At 50.8% G+C, this 5,720-nt stretch overlaps 1 protein-coding gene across 3 annotated transcripts in view; it reads left to right on the top strand.

The window, feature by feature from the left end:
* The window catches only part of RIN3 (Ras and Rab interactor 3), a 185,471-nt gene that overhangs the window by 175,042 nt on the left and 4,709 nt on the right, over positions 1–5,720 (top strand). The window lies entirely within an intron of this gene.

The raw sequence follows: 5,720 nt of genomic DNA, 5'->3' as shown, positions 1-5,720 counted from the left end.
CCCAATCACTCACCCATTCATCTACCATCCATCCATCCATCTACCCATCCACTCACCCATCCACCCCTCCACTCATCCACCCACCCATTTATCCATGCCAGACACATGGGCTGTGGTATAGGACAAGACAAGTAAGGCTGATAGCCCTGTGTGAATGAATTAATGCTTCATTCTGCACCCCACATTTTGGGACTTCTACCTCATCAGGCCCTTGTGGGCCTTCTTCCTTGGTTTCCCCAAGGAAGGGAAGCTCTCAGCATGCACACAGAAGAACCACAGGCACGGTGGCTGAGCAGGACAAGGGCAGGGACATCCTTGGGCTAGCAGCCCTCTCCTAATGGACTTGCATCACCCACCCCAATCCTGCCATCGCCTCCTGGGATCCTTCTTCCTGTTTCCAGAAGCCTAGGGGATTTGAGTGAGAAAGAGAGAAGTTCTTGAGACCTGACAGCATGTCAATTCTAGGCTACTTCAAGTATTTGGAGGACAAGCCAAAGTACGAAAAAAGTTCACAAAGGTCCTAAACAGTTCCTGACCAAGGCTGCCTGCATGCCCTGCATCCAGCCCTTTTGCCAGACTTGAGTAGGCAGAGTCCTCCACCCCACCTCTGGCCCCATGGGGAGGGCAGAGGGCACAGTGTCCCTCCTGGCAGCCCTGTCTGGCCAGGGCAGTGTCACACCTTACCCATGGCAGCTCCAAGGGCCAGAGGACAAACCCACACCACACTGTGCAGACCACCAGGGTTGGGGGGTGGGGGGCGGTGTGGCACGGGCACATCCCTGCACCTCTCTCTGCCCTACTTCAATAGTCAGGGTGTGGGAGGTACAGCACCTAGGACAGCCAGCCTTGCAGGTCTTTACCTCTGGCATCGAGATGACCTTGGGGCTCTCCAGCGAGGGCAGGGGTTTCCACCTTTCAACAGCCTGGACCCTTCATCTCAATGGATCTGGGTCCCAGGGCAGAGGGGCACGGGTGAGGTGGTGTTTCTGAGTTTCCCTGGCTTAGCCCTCCTGGCTTAGTGGGGTGGTGATGCAGAGGCACCTGATTGCCTCAACCTCTGCAGTGCAGGTTGGGAGGGAGCCTGAGCCCTGACAGAGCTCAGAGATGCTTAGGGTGGGAGATGGGGGTTCCCAGAATCCCCAGACTCTTGGGAACTTAAGTTGCTAGAATCTAAGAGAACTAACACAAAGTGGAGTAAAAAGAGCAGTTTGGAGGCTGGATTTGGGGCTCAGTTGTGCCTCTGACTGGAAACCCTGGGCAAGTCACCTAACCTCTCTGGCTTGCGGAAGTGAAGACATCAGGCTAGATTGGCAGTTTTCAAACTGTCTGGGTGCTCTTGTATTCTGCAGAGGTGGCTGGGTGTTAGTTTGTTTGGGATGCTTAATAAAATACCATAAACTGGATAACTCTGGAACCATGGAAATGTATATCTCTCAGTTCTGGAGGCTGGGAAGTCCAAGATCAAGGCACCAGCAGACTCAGTGTCTGGTGAGAACCCGTTTCTGGTTCATAGATGGTGGGTTCTTGTTGTATCTTCACATGGCAGAAGGGACAAGGTAGCTCTCTGGTACTTTTTTTTTTTTTTTTTTTTTTGAGACAGAGTCTCTGTCTGTCACCTGGACAGGAGTGCAGTGCTGTGATCTTGGCTCACTGCAACCTCTGCCTCCCAGGGTCAAGCAATTTACCTGCCTCAGCCTCCCAAGTAGCTGGGCTTATAGGCCTATGCCACCATACCTGGCTAATTTTTGTATCTTCAGTACAGACAGGGCTTCACCATGTTGGCCAGGCTAGTCTCAAACTCCTGATCTCAAGCAATCTGCCTGCCTCAGCCTCCCAAAGTGCTGGGATTACAGGTGCGAGCCACCATGCCCAGCTGGCACTTCTTCTATAAGGGCACTAATCCCATTTATGAGGGCTCCACCCTCATGACCTAATGACCTCCCAAAGGCCCCACCTCCTAACACCATCACATTGGAGGTTAGGATTTCAACATAGGATTTGGGGGTAGGGGGACCCGAACATTCAGACCTTAGTACATGGGGCAGGATGAGAGATGGAGCTGGGCCCTGTCTTCCTGTGTTTCGCAGTTCAGGGGAGCAAGCCATTCTGTGTTCAAGAGAAAGCCTGCAAGTTGGATTCTGTGCACCTTGGGACCTTCACATTCCCTCAGCCTGTTCCATGTGCTGCAGTTTAGCAAAGGGATCCCACTTTCCTTGCAGCAGGCATGTGGGGCAGGAGACATCAGGGACTTGTGCAAGGAAGGGCCTGAGTGCCGGCTTGCTGGGACCCCTGCCCCTTTCTAGCCTCTCTTGTGTTCCCACTCCCCCCACCGCCCCACCCCCTGCCCCTGTGAAGTCATGGGGCAGACAGGTGACCCAGGCGGCTGCTGGGCACCTGGCTGGAGCCAGCCCAGAATCCTAGCCTCTCCTAAAATCCTGGCCAGGCTGGTCCCAAAAGTGCCCTCATGGACCCCTTTGCCCATGTCCCTTCCCTAGTCTGCCTGACAGCTGGCCATGCCGAGCTGGTATCTTTCTAGGGGCAGTGGGTTTTTCCTATCAATGCATTCGCCCCAGAGAGAACAGCCTGCTCCAAAACTCACGGTGGGGCCGCCTGCCACCTAGTGGTCCTGGCAGGCGTTTCATGGCCCCAAGTCAAAGAGGGAAGTTGGCAGAGAGCGAGGCCTCACAAAGAAGCCGGGGTCCAGCAGGCAAAAGTGCAGCGGTAGGGCTTGGCTGCACCCCTTTCACCCGCGAGGGTGAGACGCCCCCAGAGCACCTCCCTGAGGCCTTGTAGCCACCATGCGTTATTCACACATTCCGAGGCCCTGTACTTCACATATAATCATTTCCTTTTCACAACGTTATGGCATTTGCAGATGAGGAAACTGAGGCATAGAGAGACCATTAGCTCACCTGAAGTACAGGGCTGGCTGCTACGGGGCAAAGACCTAGATCCTGTTCTCTGACTTCAAAACTGAAGGTTTACAGTCAGCACAATGCACTCACCTCTCCATTCCCAGCCAGGAAGACATAAGCCAGACAGGGAACAGGACGACTGAGGGATGCCAGGAAGAGGACATGGACTCGGCGCAGCTAGGGCTGGGGGCACCAGAGCTGACTTCCTGGCCTGGGGCTTTAAACCCAACTTAAAATGGAGATAAATAAGTGGTTTAGTGGTTCTTCTTATTAGGGACACCCAGCCAACCTCCATGGTAGCTTTAATTTAGTTTTTTCAAAAAAATGTCTCTTTTTTTTTTTTTTTCTTTTTTAATTTGAGATGGAGTCTCACTCTGTCACCCAGGCTGGAGTGCAGTGGCATGATCTCGGCTCACTGCAACTTCCGTCTCTCAGGTTCAAGCGATTCTCCTGTCTCAGCCTCCAGAGTAGATGGGATTACAGGCATGCGCCACCAGGCCCAGCTAATTTTTGTACTTTTGGTAGAGACAGGGTTTCATCATGTTGGCCAGGCTGGTCTGGAACTCCTGACCTCAAGTGATCCACCTGCCTCGGCCTCCCAAAGTGCTGAGATTATAGGCGTGAGCCACTGTGCCCAGCCGTCTCTTTTCTATGCTGCTATGAAAGGATGGGTGATCCTGTGGCCATAAACCCTTTTATCTTACCCCCCACCTCACCACCTACTGGACCAGGGTGTGAACTTGTCCCATAATGGCTGTAGAACTGGTGCAGATGTGTGGGCCAGCTTCACCCAGTGTAACAGTTAGGAATGCTTTGGGCTGCACGTAACTCACAAAAGTAACTAATAGTGGTTTAAGTCAGAGCAAGGAATTGGTTTGTCTCTTGCATCAAGAAGTCCAGGCTAAGCACCTGCATTTTGCATCCAGGGAACTATGGACCCAGCTCTTTCCATCTTTCCTTAGCATGTGGGCCTTTGGCTTTGTGTCTGTCACCTCTGATCAGAAGACAGCTGCAGTGACCCCACTGCCTCTGGGTTCCAGGCAGAAGGAAGGGTGACAGGCAAAAACCCTAAGGGATATATCCACTGAGTCTGTCTCTTTCAAAGACTTTCCTGGAAGCCCCACCCAGCCTTCCACTTATATCTGAGGGGCCACAGCGAGTCTCCTGCCTCTACCCAAGCTGCAAGGGAGTCTGGGAAGTGAGCATTTCAGCTGATGTTACTTCCCCAAATAAAAGCACAGTTCAGTTAGGTAGAAGTGGGAGACATGGTTTAAGTGGGGCACTAGCAGAATCTGCCTCGTGTCAAAAATCATCATCCTGGCCAGGCACGGTGGCTCACGCCTGTAATCCCAGCACTTTGGGAGGCCAAGGCAGGTGGATCACTTGAGGTAAGGAGTTCAACACCAGCCTGGCCAACATGGTGAAACCCCGTGTCTACTAAAAATACAAAAAGTTAGCTGGGTGTGGTAGTGCATGCCTGTAATCCCAGCTACTCAGGAGGCTGAGGCAAGAGAATCGCTTGAACCCGGGAGGCAGAGGTTGCAGTGTGCCAAGATCACACCATTGCACTGCAGCCTGGGCAACAAGAGCGAAACTCCATCTAAAAAAAGAAAAAAGAAAAAAATCACCATCCTGGCACTGGAAGGGCTGAGCAGAAAGGCCTGTCCAGTGGTGGGAAAGCCCAAGGAAGCACCATGGAGGTGGGCGGTGCTGGAGACCAGAGAGACCAGGGTGTCCAGGGTCTCCTCGCCCTCCTCTGGGCCCTTGATCTCTCTATGACCTTGGCCAAGCCACCTTCCTTCTCTGGGACTCGGTTTTCCTCTCTAAAATGAGGGGGCTTAACAAAGTTAGTATTTCTCAAACCTTTTAACCAAAGTCCCAAACAAGCTCAGGAGAATGAATTTGTAAGCAATGTGTAAAATATCGCCTTTTATCTTAAAAGTTCATGAAAATATTGCAGTCTGAAGTATCTCAAAGCTTAAAGTACTTTAGGAAACACTGTGTATTAAGAATATGTGTGAGGCCAAGGCAGGAGGATCATCTGAGGCCAGAAGTTCAAAACCAGCCTGGGCAACATAGCTAGACCCCTTCTGTACAGAAAATTTAAAAATCAGCCTGCAATCGCTTGAGTCCAGGAGTTGGAGGCTCCAGTGAGCTATGTGTGAATTAACTTAAGAAATGGATACATAAACGATTCAAATTTTATACTTATTTAAAATCTTTAAAAATTGCATGTAATGGTATAACCATAATTAAAATTTCCTCTCCATCTTTTTAAAAATTATTTTTAGAACAGATAATGTATTCACATGGCTCAAAATTCTAAAGCATATCAAAAGCTCCTTAATTTATAATGAGGTTGTGTCCTAATAAACCCACCGTAAATTGAAAATATCTTAAGTTGAAATGCATTTAATCCACCTAACCTACTGAACATCATAGCCTAGCCTACCTTAAACGTTCTCAAAATGCATTAGCCTACAGTTGGGCAAAAATCATCAAAAAGCCTATTGTGTGTGTGTGTCAAAAATCAATCACACAAGCTGGGCGTGGTGGCTCATGTCTGTAATCCCAGCACTTTGGGAGGCTGAGATGGGTAGATCACCTGAGGTCAGGCATTCAAGACCAACGTGGCTAACATGGCAAAACCCCATCTCTACTGAAAATACAAAACTTAGCTGGGTGTGGTGGCAGGCGCCTGTAATCCCAGCTACTTGGGAGGCTGAAGCAGGAGAATCGCTTGAACCCAGGAGGTCCAGGTGGCAGTGAGCCAAGATCGCACCACTGCACTCCAGCCTGGGTGAC

The sequence above is a fragment of the Piliocolobus tephrosceles genome, chromosome 6 (assembly GCF_002776525.5).
Source record: "Piliocolobus tephrosceles isolate RC106 chromosome 6, ASM277652v3, whole genome shotgun sequence".
Lineage (NCBI taxonomy): Eukaryota > Metazoa > Chordata > Mammalia > Primates > Cercopithecidae > Piliocolobus > Piliocolobus tephrosceles.
The sequence above is the reverse complement of the archived record's forward strand: the minus strand, read 5'-3'. Positions and strand labels throughout refer to the sequence as shown.